Source organism: Acinonyx jubatus, chromosome B2, assembly GCF_027475565.1.
Source record: "Acinonyx jubatus isolate Ajub_Pintada_27869175 chromosome B2, VMU_Ajub_asm_v1.0, whole genome shotgun sequence".
Taxonomy (NCBI): Eukaryota; Metazoa; Chordata; class Mammalia; order Carnivora; family Felidae; genus Acinonyx; species Acinonyx jubatus.
The window spans coordinates 60,885,295-60,898,374 of NC_069385.1; the positions used below are offsets into that span (position 1 = coordinate 60,885,295).

Below are 13,080 nucleotides of genomic sequence, written 5' to 3' on the forward strand. Positions count from 1 at the left end.
TTTGACACTCTACCTTGTTTAGAAGGTAAGAACATTTGGAATAGAGCTTAAATGTTCCTTGGGTTCTAGAGCCTCTGTGTGTGTGTGTGTGTGTGTGTGTGTGTGTGTACATGTACGTGCACGTAAAAAGGGAACTAGTTGAATGAGTCCATTCTAGCCCAAAGCCTAAAGCAGTTATTTCCTTATTTGGATCTTCTCCAGACACGAAATAAGCTGTACTTTGGAGTCAGATCACCTGGGGTTAAGCCTTCTTTAGGCTGCTGTGTAGCTATGTAACCCAAAGCAAGTTCCTTTATTAGTGCTGTTATGTTTTTTATGTGCCATGACTGAGATATGGTCCAGAAGATCCAAGCATAGTAGAACCCCCTTCCCTCACTGTGTTCCCTGAGCAAGAGATTGGTTTGGCAGCTGTATACCTGCAACCAGCATTTCCCAAAGTGTGGGTGTCTTTCTGCTGGTGGCACAAGAGATGATGTTTGTGCCTCAGTATCGCATTACATAAAACTGAATTATAGTAAGAGAAACTTCTTCCCTTCTCAATTTTTTTTTTCAGTTAAGTTATATTAAAGGGAAAGTTTCAATCTGGTATTGGCATGACTTTATGGTGACTCTAACCTTGCTAATGATCCTTTTTAATAAAAAAAAGCTTGGGCATTCTGCTCAGAGCCTTGACAGATTATGGCATCTGGCTAAAACTTACTGACATTAATCATTTTTAATTGTATTTAGTTTTATGATACATTCTGTTTATAGTACTGGTTTTTCCTTTTTATAATGCTACACAGAGATTTCTTTAAATACATATTTTCTTTGAAAATGCATAGTTTTCTTTAAAATATGTGTATTTAACTTAAAAAAAAAGTGAGTTGCATACTATTATGAAAAATAATAACATGTGTGGTATGTGGTTTTCTGAGTTTTGGAAAAAGCGTCTTGAGCCACGGTGTGGAATATATCAGATGGATTGTTTTCTACTGGTTGTGCATACTTCCGGAAGACCAAGCCCAGAGCAGCGCTGGTGGAAAATTTACCTGGTTATACTTTCACCTCTTGTTTTCCATCCAGGCACTCATACTGCCCTCTGGCTTCTCCATCCCCACTGTGATGGTGGTGATGAGGGTATCTGTGGCACCTGTCCTAAACCTGGTCCGCATCACACCTTTTGTATTCCAGGCTTGTGGGCCATTAAGAGAATGGAAGGGTCATGGGTTAATGTAAGACTGGAACCATCCTCATCTCTAGGAGACTCATTTTGCAATTCAGTTTGAAGTTTAGTCTCAAATGTAGATTTTCAAAGGAAGAATTATGTGGGAACAGGCCTACAGGCCTCCTGGACAGAGAAGAGCCATTTCAGAATCCCTGTGCCAGGCCCAGGAACAGACCCTGCCGTTGGTGGAATTGGGTCTGGCAGACCGAATAATGGTCCCCCAAAGATGTCTATGTCGTAGTCCCTGGAACATTTATTTTCCTGATGTTATCAAATGAAGGATCTTGAAATGAGAAGGTTGTCCTGGATTAGCTGAGCAGGCCCAGTATAATCACAAGGGTCCTTCTAAGAGGGAGGCAGGAAGATGAAAGACAAGGCAACATAAAGACTGAAACAGAAGTTGCAGTGGTGCATGTTGAAGTTGGGGAGGGGCCACAAGCCAAGAAATACAGGAAGCTTGTAATAAAGGCAAAGGAGTGGATGCTCCCCTGAAGCCTCTAGAAGGAGCACAGCTTTGTCAAGGCATTTTAGACTTCTGATCTCCAGAATTATGCATTAATAAATTTCTGTTGTCTTGAGCCACCAAGTTGGTAATTTGTCATGGCAGCAACAGGAAATTATTGGGCTTGAGGGAAGGCCCTCTGATGGATGGTGTCTCACCTCCAGTGGGAGCCCCTGTTGACAGGTTAGGCAGAGCAGGCAGTGTCTGGACCCTGTATCAAATCTGCCTGGTGCTGCTACTCCATGATGCATGATTCACCATGCTTGTGCTTGGTGGATCCAAGATCTGGCCAGGCCAAAGAAAAGAGGAGGGCCCATAGCTTGAGAGAGGGAGGTTAGGTTTGGGTGCAATCAGAAGCTACATCTGAAGCGGACAGTTTTGATTGCCAATCTGACTTCTGTTTTCCCTTTCCCTGACCTAAGCAGAAACTTAATTTTGTTCTGATTTCCTCTCCCCAACTGAGCGATGTTCTCCTGGGGAAGCTGGCTCCCTCAGCAAGTTCCAGTGAGAATTGATTACTAAATGATGGCCATTTTCTGGTGACTGTTACTGGCCCAGAAATGGACACATGACCCTAGAAGCCCGATAGGACTGAAGCAAAGGTGTGCGAATATGAAGACATAGCTTTTACTGTCATTGTCACAGTCATCTTTTGACACAAAGGAGAGCCAATTTTAGGAGAAGCTATTGTTAAGGACAGAATAGCAGATGGATACAAAGAAGCTGAGACCTTGAGAGCGTAACAGACAAAATAGCTTATCCTATGTGATGTACATTATTATTTAAAGCCAGTGTGAATTAGTGTTACTTATAGCCAGAATAATTCTATTGAAGCACTTTCTCATATCTGAGTCCTTGTCTCACACCTTTCTTGGTTGTCGGGGGGTGTGGTTTTTACTAAAAGAAACTAACTTCTATCTGCTGATCACACTTAGCAGCTAAAAACTTGTCACTTTTCCTATCTATTTTGTTCTATCAAATTAAGCTTGTGATCTAAGTGGTAGGAAATTAGTCTTTTTCTTCAAAATACCCAGTAAATGTTAATATGAGTAAAAACAAAAGCCACATGGATTATGAAATATCTTTATTTTTCCCAAACGAGAGTGTAAGCTCTTAGAAGTGTCTTGCCCATGTCTGGCACTCAAATTTGTTTGATTTTAATAGGCACTTTCTGAAAACATTACTTCATCCCAGGGATGGTAAATAGGATTCATATTGTGTGTCATCTCCTACTGATTGTTGTGGATTTCTGAAGATCTGTGCTGAGAAGAATTCTGAAGCCACGGCTGGGCACAGTGTGAGCAGTCACTGTGGCTGCTAGTGAAGTCTGTCACAGACACGGATGGAGACTGGAGAAATTACTGCTAGTGTTAATCACCCTCATCTTAACCCAAGAACGTATCTCTTGAGAGGAGAGCCTTGTTATGTTTATATATGAAGGTGAATGGTTTCTTTGCTTATGGGTAAATCAGCTCTGCAAGAAATATTTCTTGTTATTTCTTTCGTGTGTGTCTCTGTGTGTGCTGCCATTGTTGTTCTGTTGTTTTTCAGACAGTACTTTCAGGAAATATAGTGGACACATGTAGGGTTAGTTTTACTCTCTGTAGGAATCATCTCTTTATCAAATACTGTAGACACTACAGAATTCTGCAGTAGGCAGAATTCTAAGATGGCCCTCAAGATGCTTACCTGAGTGCACCTGTGTACATGAGTGTGGGCAGGACTTGTGAATATGATGAGATACCACTCTGGTGATTGTGTTACATTTTCTCAAGGGTGAAGGGACTCTAGATATAACTAAGGACCCAAATCAGTTGACTGAGTTAATCCAAAGGGAGATTATCTGAGTGGGCCCAATTTATTAAAAAAAACATCCTGGACCCTTCCTACAGAGAAAAATTCTCCTGTTGGCCTTGAAGAAGTAAGTAAACTACTGTGTTGTGAGAGGGCCGTGTGGCAAGGAACCGAGGCAGCCCCTAGGAGCCTCATGAGTGGTCCCAAATGAAGCTGGTAAGGATATAAGGATCTTGATCCGACAACTTCAAGGAAATGGATTCTGCCAACAGTCACATGAGCTTGGAAGAGGATCCCAAGCTCCAGAAAAGAACACAGATACTTACTGTGTCCTATGAATATTTAATTGAAAGACAGTTTGGAACATATGGGAGATATGAGGGTTACTTGTGGTCAACCCCAAACTTAGTTCATCAACAAGACTTAATGAGGGACATGGGAGTTATGTTGAACCATGACAGATGGTCATAATAAGTGTGTTTTGTTTTAAATTGGTACATTTATGATAATTTATTATGCAGCAGAAGAAAACTAACACAATTACCATTAAATCATAAATGATAGAGGGAGAATGAAAGAAAAACTGGTGACAAATCAGCAAGTATGGACATCAGACTACGAAGAGAAAAGGCTGGCTTACGTTCTCACTCATGGGTAACTGTACACAAACTGTACCCGAAAGACCATTGGACACATTGATTTGTCCCCTTGCCAGCTGTATGAGCAGCACAGGGTCCACAGAGTAGCTTGTGATGCTTTTAAGACACTTAGAGGGGTGCCTGGGTGGTTCAGTCACTTAAGCATCCTATTTCGGCTCAGATCATGATCTCACAGCTCTGAGTTTGAGCACCGGGTCAGGCTCTGTGTTGACAGCTTGGAACCTGGAGCCTGCTTCAGATTCTGTGTCTCCCTCTCTCACTGCCCCTCCCCAGCTCTCTCTCGCTCTCTCTCTCTCTCTCTCTCTCTCTCAAATATAAATAAATATTAAATTAAAAAAAAAGACATGTAGAAGGCACTCCTGAGTCCTCTAACATTTGCTTATTACTTTTTCTAAGAATATGGTAACATAAACATAAATAAGTGAACAGCCTCCCTGGTATCATTACTTCTGCAAATATAACTTTATTTCCCCACATTTCTGTTCCATTCTTGTCTACATATAAACAAAATATTTTTGATATGTGATGTGGAGACACAGTTTTATATTCTTTAACATGATATACACATTTTCGTGTTGCTAAATGACCTTCAAAGTCTTATTGTACTGATGTGCTAAAATTTCTGGAATCGTTTTCTCATTGTTAGGAATTCAGACGATTGCTTTTTAAAATTTTACTGCTGCTCCTCTAAATAACACGGATTTCTCCTACCAAAGTCAACATTTTCTTATATATGGATTTTTTTTCCTAGTGATTACATAATATTTTCAGGATGTTTTTTGGCTTAAGGGTACAAAGACTTCTTTGGACCTAATTGTTTCCCCCAAATTTTGCCAACGTTCACAACCCAACAATTGATTGGGGAGATTTCCTGTTTGTATGTTCATTTCAGGGTCTTCTTGCTACTTTAGAAATTCTCTTTTTAAATATTGGCCATTTTTTAAAGAATAATCTTCACTAAGGTATAATTATATCTAATAAAATGCACCTAGGTACAATTCAATAGATCTTGGCAATTTTATATATCCATGTAATCACTACAGAATCAAGCTATAAAACATCTCCACTGCTCTTCAAAAATTTTTTGTGCCCCTAAGCAGTCTACCTCCCATCCCTGGACCCATGCAACCACTGCTCTGTCTTCAGCAATTTACTTTCGCTAGTTTTACTAGAATTTCATATAAATGGAATCATCAGTCTGAACTTTTTTGTGTGTGCCCTATTTTGTTCAGCATAATATTTTTGAGATTTACACATGTTGTTTAATTTGTTTTGGTTTTGGTTTTGTTTTTCTGAGTAGGATTCCATTGTATGGATATACTACAATTTGTTTATTAATTGACATCCATTTTTGAACATGTGGGTTGATTTTAATTTTTTGGTATTGTGAATGAAGCTGATCTAAACATTTGCATGCAGTCTTTATATGGGCATATGTTTTCATTTATCCAGAAGTAGGATTGTTGGGTGACAGGAAAAGCAAAAATTTAACTTGTTAGAAAATTGCCAAACTGTTTTCCAGTAGTTGGTTTTATCAATTTACATTCTCAGCCATAGATGGAAGCTCCAATTGCCCCATATTTTTGCCAACACTTGGTATAATCAGTCTTTTTCATTTTTTTAAAGTTTATTTATTTATTTTGAGAGAGAGAGAGAGGAGAGAACATAAGCAGGGAAGGGGCAGAGAGAGGGAGGGAGAGAATCCAAGCAGTCTCCGCATTGTTAGCACAGAGCCTGACTTGGGGCTCAAACTCATGAACCATGAGACCATGACCTGAGCTGAGATCAAGAGTCAGACGCTTAACTGACTGAGCCACCCAGGTTCCCCCAGTCTTTTTAATTTTAACTATTCTAGTAGATGTGAACGGGTATGTCATGGTGGTTGGTCATTTAATTTTAATATGATTGTTTTATACAGTTTTTGGGTAAAAACCAGGCGGTAAAATTTAATTTCTAATATTAGATCAAAAATAAGGGTAAATGGAATAAAGTAAATAATAGAAATTTAATTTCTAGTTTTGTAATGAAAATAATGGGAAATTAAAGAAGCTAAAAAGAAATCATACTTTGCACTGGAATTGAAAATACATTAAATAGACTCTATCATGTAAGATGATTTCACAAAATATGAATATTTTGATTTGTTTGAAATGAACAGGCCGCCAGACATCATCAGATGCGGCCTTGGAGGCAGCGTTAGCATCGCGAGCAGCTTGGGAAATTTTGAGACCAGCAGGGTGCCTGCAGGTAGCCTGTAGAAGCAGGCAAACATTCCTGAGGCAGTGCACCAAGGCTGAATGATTGCTTTTCTCATCGTGCTGATAGAGGTTGCATTATTAAATACAGAATGCCGCTTCCCAGGTTGACTCTCTCTTTCGCCTCCTAAACCCAGGGACAAAGGGGATGGAATTGAATATTTACCATTGTCGGACAATGATCTCCCCTTCAATTTCTGCTCAGCTTTGGTGTGCTGGGATAACATTTGGATTAGGTATGTGGTAGTAGAAAGGACAACGCCAGTCTATTGGCTAATCTGAACAGGGGTTAAGGAAAAGACAAGAAGACGATACTCCGGAATCCGTGATAATCATGCCCCAAACTTTCACTCTCCAAAGTGCTTCATAGATGGTAAGGGACTTATTTCTGAGCCTAAAATCTTTGTGCAGCCAGTCCCTTATGCCCTGAAAATTAAACTTACTGCTTTATTCAGAACTTGGTAAAATATGTAGAGACATAAGGGGAACATAATTTCAATCAGGTGATCTTTAAAAGACAAGCACAAGATGATAAAAACGATGATGTTACACTTAGAAATTCTCACAAAACGCCCCGCTCACTCCATTCTCTGAAACATCACTGATGCTTATGTGTGTACTGACATGTTTGGTCCTAATGGGATATCAGAAAGCTCACAACCTGAGAGAGATTGCCAGAGAATAGTGATTTTGAGCAGCTTATCATCTGTGATAGGGGACAAAGGTCAACCAGTAACAGTCAATGTGGATGAAATTGCTGTTTGGAATTATTTGAAGCCACATCATCATCCCTACCCAATAATGTATTTTTTCATTAACATTTATTTATATCTTTGCCAAAAAGGAATTTGAAGGGGCAGATTATATGTCTGGGTCTCTGTGAGAGTTATAATCGAAGCACACAGATTTCACCCTGATTCATCCTCCTTCGTACTGGGACCAGATTTTCAGAATTCAATCAAGTGAATAATGCCTTGTATTATTGTTCTCACTTTTTTGAGATATGTTCTTTTCCAAGTCATATAGAGACAAGACCATTTTATTTTTTTCCCAACGTATTGTTTTAAATTTCAATGCTGTGATACCATAAACTAATTAATATCCTTTAAAAATACAGTAAGTGTGAAGTAATCATGAGATTATTCTTGCCACCAAATGTATAACTTGAAACTTATGCCTCCAAGCAATGAGTACTTCAGAGAAGACTCCTGAGAGAATTAGACCCAGAATTCTCTTATGGAGCTTTGCTACATTTCAAACACTACAAACGAAAAGGAATAGCAAACTGAAAATGGAGATCATATGTATGGTGTAGCTTTTCTGCAGAAATTCTTTAAAATAGAAAAAAAAATTGGCAATAAAGTGCTATTCCTTCAAGCTCAGAAATGGTGCCATGATGCATCAATAGGGATCTGGGTTAAATCCAACACGGTCCATCCTTGGTAAAGAATACTATTTGGCTGTTGAAAAGAAAGAGGTAGACTTACACATATTGACTTGGCAAGATCTCTAAGACATCTTTTTAAGTAAAAAATGCATGGATCAATAAAATAATTCCATTTGTACAAAAAAGACATGGAGTATAATTGTGATATGAACACATGTATGTAAATGCATGGCATGCATATCAAACTATTGACAGAAGTCACTTCTGGAAGGGGAATAGGCGAGTACGTGTGAACATGTGCATGTGAGTATGGATGTGTATGTGTGTTTGGCAGGTGGCATGAAAGGCAGTGAAACAGAAATTCACATGTTTTGCACTGTATGATTCTTTTTGTTTGACAATTTTGCAAGACTATTTTTAGGTATATGACAACTAACCCCGAACAAGAAAAGAAATGGTTTAATTAGATATATCTTCAACAAACTCAGGGTTAAGATGTGATACTGGCATATACCCAAATCTTTAACATTTTTATTAATAACAGAATGGAAGACCGTTCTGGAATCAGTTCTTCAGTGCCAAAACAATTCATTGAAGAAGGAAATAAATACACACACAATCCAATGGTAAGTGGTAAACTCTAGGTGCCTTGCTCTCTGCCCTATCCCTCATGCCTAGCCCAGGACCTGACATAAAACAGGGATTCGATAAATATTAATTGAGCGAATGTTTTCATTTTGTTGGAAACATATACTTTTTATGACTTTAAATGCAAATATGAAACAAATGATATTATTTAGCATATTAGAGACACAGTATGGATTTTACTACCTGGATTAATTCAGTTTCCCCAGCAAAGATAATCACATCAAGAATACTAGCTGCAAGTGCTTTGTGAAACTGAAGACTGCCAGAAACCAACATGGTATCCAGCTCCATACCAAATGGAAATTCTCTGGTATGACGGTAGGGTCCAACCTTCATTAGATGTCACATCTGGCTTCTTGAGCCATTCCTTCAGCATCATCCACCAGCCGTACTTAACATGAAACGCAAAGCAGGATCACCCACAACGTGCTCCTGGAACTCAGCCAGGCTGCCTACCCTGTGGCAAAGCTGTCTGCAACACAAGATATTTGGGGAGGACATGTGTGGAGAATGGATGGCAATGCAGGCCGTGCACTGAGCTGAAACGAGATCACCACAAGCAGGGTGGGCAGAAGTAACACTGCGATTTACTATCAAATGATAGTCTATGGAGGTGGACTTCTGGGAAATCAGATGCAATGAAAAAATTCCTTTCAGGCCAAGAGTCTTGTTGTGGGGAAGGGGAAGAGAGGAAAGAACGAAAGAATATTTTTGAGGGAAATTTTAGCGTTGATTGAAGGGATATTAGTGAATGGGTGGGATATAAAATAACCTGTCCACCAATGGCTGTCTTTGATGCAGTCATTGCCAACACTTCTATTAGTTTTAGGCACAAAGTGATTTTGTACAGTTAGTAGAGAATAGGTCTATAGATGTTACATTTATATGGAAAAGGTGTTTTCACATAGTCATAGGGTTTACCTAGGTTTGAGATTTGCAAACATGTCACATTTTAAAACTTCAGAAAATGATTCTATGTTCATAATTTCCAATGTAAAATGAAAACACAGACCATCTGGAAATTATCAAAATGCTATGTAAAGGCAATGATGCCATTTACTGTATAGAATCAATTTAGCACACCAATAAAAACACACACACGTATAAACCTCGAAAAACCAGGCTATTTTTTTCTGTAGAACTTTTCATTTAAATTCTGTTGCCATTGTTGTGCAGTAAATTTTGTTGTCACACAGCCATAGCTAAAGTGCTTTTTATTTGATGTAATCCTACTGCATCATTAAAATATCAGTATTTTTTATGTTTTGCAAATATTTGTGGACACCATTAAGCAGCACGGAGCATACTGCAGTAACAAATGTCCATTTTATGGCCACTGTCAGACTATATATTGTATAATGCCCCAATAGTATCAGCAATCTAAACCTAAATTATCACAACCCCAAGTCCATGAAACCCAAGACACATATATAATCTCCCTTAGTCCATGTATTGAAATGTTAGAATTAAAAGGTTGGGCTATCAATTCAGGCAGAAAATGTCGTTTTCCAGAGGAATTTTTCACTCAGGACAAAAAAGGAGAAAAGGCAAAGGAATAATGCTAAGGGCTGATTTTAGACGACTCTAAACCTGAAAGAAGATTTTTATGTTTCCAAAGAAGAAACACAGGTGAGAAGGGGATGTAATTGTACAAGAGGGAAAGTCATTCATTTTTGGTCACAGAGCTTTATTGCTATTATGTTAATTAACAAAGACATCATTGTATCAGAAACAATATTGGCTTATGGTGTTAGAGATTTCTCTATCAATTCTACTTGAAAGAAGCCAAGGAGATTGATGTCTTGAAACTGATGACAAATTGCCCGCAACATATGGTTCATTTCAAAGACTGAGCAAATAGTCTCTAAGTTGCTCTGGAATGTGACCAGCCGAGGTGTGAGCAGGGACTCTGTATGAGAATGCATCAGAATTAGAAATATTTTGCCAGGTAACTAAGCAGAATTAGTGTGGGACTTTTTGTAAACAGCCGGTGATTCAATTTGCCCTGTGACAGAGCCCCTTAACTAACTGCTAAATATTTCCTTTCTTCTGCTGAATGTATCACTTCTGTAAATTATAAAAGACAAATCGCCTCCCACCGCCCATACATCCCCAGTCTTCTTTTTTGTACAGCTTTGAAGGTGATGAAAGAATCTATCTCATTGACTAAAAATGACAATATTAATCATCAGTGGTTGTCAGGACTCATCATGATGAATGTGTCTAGAGGAGTCAAGTTGGTAAAAATAATTTGGCTTATTACTGTAGTTTTCTTCTCCATTGTGGCCCTTGCTGGCAGCAGTTGGAGGGATGAGAAGGAGGTGTTGGATCTGGCTACCAAAGAGACAAGGGATGGGGCGGGGGAGAAAAAGTTCGCACTTTTAAAAGCAAGTGTTCTGACTTTCAAATGCGCTTGTATCCCAACAGCAAGGGCATTTTTGATGGAAGGCAAGCCGTTACTAATTATGAAAGAGATTTCAAAATCTTCTGAACTATGCAGACTAAATGCATGGAATCTGCTTCCCAAACATACTCTGCAATGCAGTGTTTTTTTATTTTAATTGTCTGTTGATTATAAATTTCAGAGGCTCTCTCCACCCATTGGATGATCAATTTGAATTATAGCTTCCTCCCCACGTGTTTTCTAATATGAGTGTCAATTCAGAAGTTTGATTTTCACTCCGTCATGAATCATGGTACTGATATTGACAAGATTTGCTAGTGTTAGGAGATACCTTGATCAATAATTCTGAAATAACAAAAAATTACAGATTTACTTGGAGGGTATTTTTTCTCATATGAGATAAATTGTAGAAGAATGAAAATGGGAATCATATGATTCATTAAAATGAAACTTAATTAAAAATGAAGTTTCACAGGCGCCTGCTGGCTCAGTCGGTTGAGTGTCTAACTCTTGATTTTCGGTCAGGTCATGATCTCATATTTCATGAGTTTGAGCCCCCACATTGGGATCTGTGCTGACAGTGTGGAGCCTGCCTGGGATTCTCTCTCTTCCTCTCTCTCTGCCCCTCCCCTGCTTGTGCTCTCTCTCCCTCTCTCACAATTAATAAATAAACTTTAAAAAATGAAGTTTTTAGGGATAGATAAAAAATTCTGCTTCAGATCAGAATATGTTGAAAGGAAAGAATTGTTTCTTATTCATGTAAATAAACAGAATTGGGATTTTTTTAAGAACTTAAAAATAAGGGACAGGACCATGAATTATTTTAATTAGAAATATTAAAAATATGTTCAAAAGTAGTAGGCAGCTGATAAAGTTTCAGTTTGATGAGATTTCAAAACAAATTACAAAATTGAGGGTTTTTTTTTCCTAACTTCAGTTGCTTTTTAAAAAACCTAAACAGAAGTTTTTAGAAAGAGGGTCTTACTTATTTTCACATATGTATGATCTAAAATAGATGTGGATTTTAGAATATCAATTTTTAAAATATTTGCATTTCTTACTTCATTTCTGTACCTTTCTATGTTCAATCGATGCAATAGAAGTTAGATTTTTGAAGTTAGGTTTTTCAATTTGCTTTAAAGTATTAGTTTATACAAGAAATTTAAAATCCGACAATTAGTGTAGATTTTCCTTATGACTTGTTTCTCTTTTAAGGTTTTTATTTTTAAAAAAATATGAGTATTTGAAGTTTTTGTTGTTGTTCCATTTTCCTTTGAGCCTGTGTAGAATTATGTGGATAATTCTCCCTGTCACTTTTAGTGGAGATTTGGATGTGCTGCATGTTATGAGTCAGGAGGATTAATGACAGGGACTTGTGACAGCGTGAAACAAACCACATACAATTGATGAATTTATTTCAGAATCATGCTTCTTACAAAATGTAGTGAAGTAATCATAATGTTTACATTTTTCTACAGCAATATTCTCTAATGCTTAGAGTGGAATAGTTGCTGCATTTGTGTTTTGAAATAGAAGAACATCACAAATATGCTTGTACCGTGGTAGGTGAGTATTCATAAATGTGAGTACACATATAAACATGCATTTCTGGATGGATATACTAGAAAGTTTTAAATGATTTTAGATAAAGTCCAGGGTAGCTGGGGTGAGGGAAGAGGGAGATGTTTACTTTTTATTTTGTTTTCCTTCTGAACAGCTGGAATTTTTTAACCATGTGCGCTCTATCCTTATTTTTTTTTAATTGATGATTAAAATAAATATCCTGGATGAAATTGTGTACCGTTTCTCTTTTTTTTCCTATTTTCCTGTATTAAAGTTTTTTGGCTAGTAATTTTTTTCCCAAGTACAGAAGATTTAAGTATATTTTTTAAAAACTTGAAATTTGGCCACCTTGTTACTTGGCTTTTAGGAAACAGACCAAAGAGCAGTGACACATGGTTAAAAATATATTTTAAATGTGTGCTACTTCTTGCTATACAGTTTCATATCTGGCTATTTTGATGATCAGAACTTTGCTTGACTTAGTTGTTTTTGTGTTGACTTTCTTTAGAAAAAAAATAATACTGAAATCTTGCAGTGACATTGCCTAGTTGCCGCTGATGGGTTTGGGAACTCCTTGGGAAGTAGAATGTCATGTATAGGAAAATTCTATAGTCTATAGGAATTGGCTGTATTGGGCGTTATTTAAAGAGATAGGATTTTC

At 37.7% G+C, this 13,080-nt stretch overlaps 1 long non-coding RNA gene across 1 annotated transcript; it reads left to right on the forward strand.

Moving 5' to 3' along the window:
* The first annotated feature begins 839 nt into the window (after positions 1–839).
* LOC128315568 (uncharacterized) lies at positions 840–12,846 on the forward strand. Its single transcript, XR_008298443.1, has 3 exons — positions 840–3,149; positions 8,349–8,430; positions 12,335–12,846. It is a non-coding gene; the product is annotated as an uncharacterized LOC128315568 (long non-coding RNA).
* The last annotated feature ends 234 nt before the right edge of the window (positions 12,847–13,080 follow it).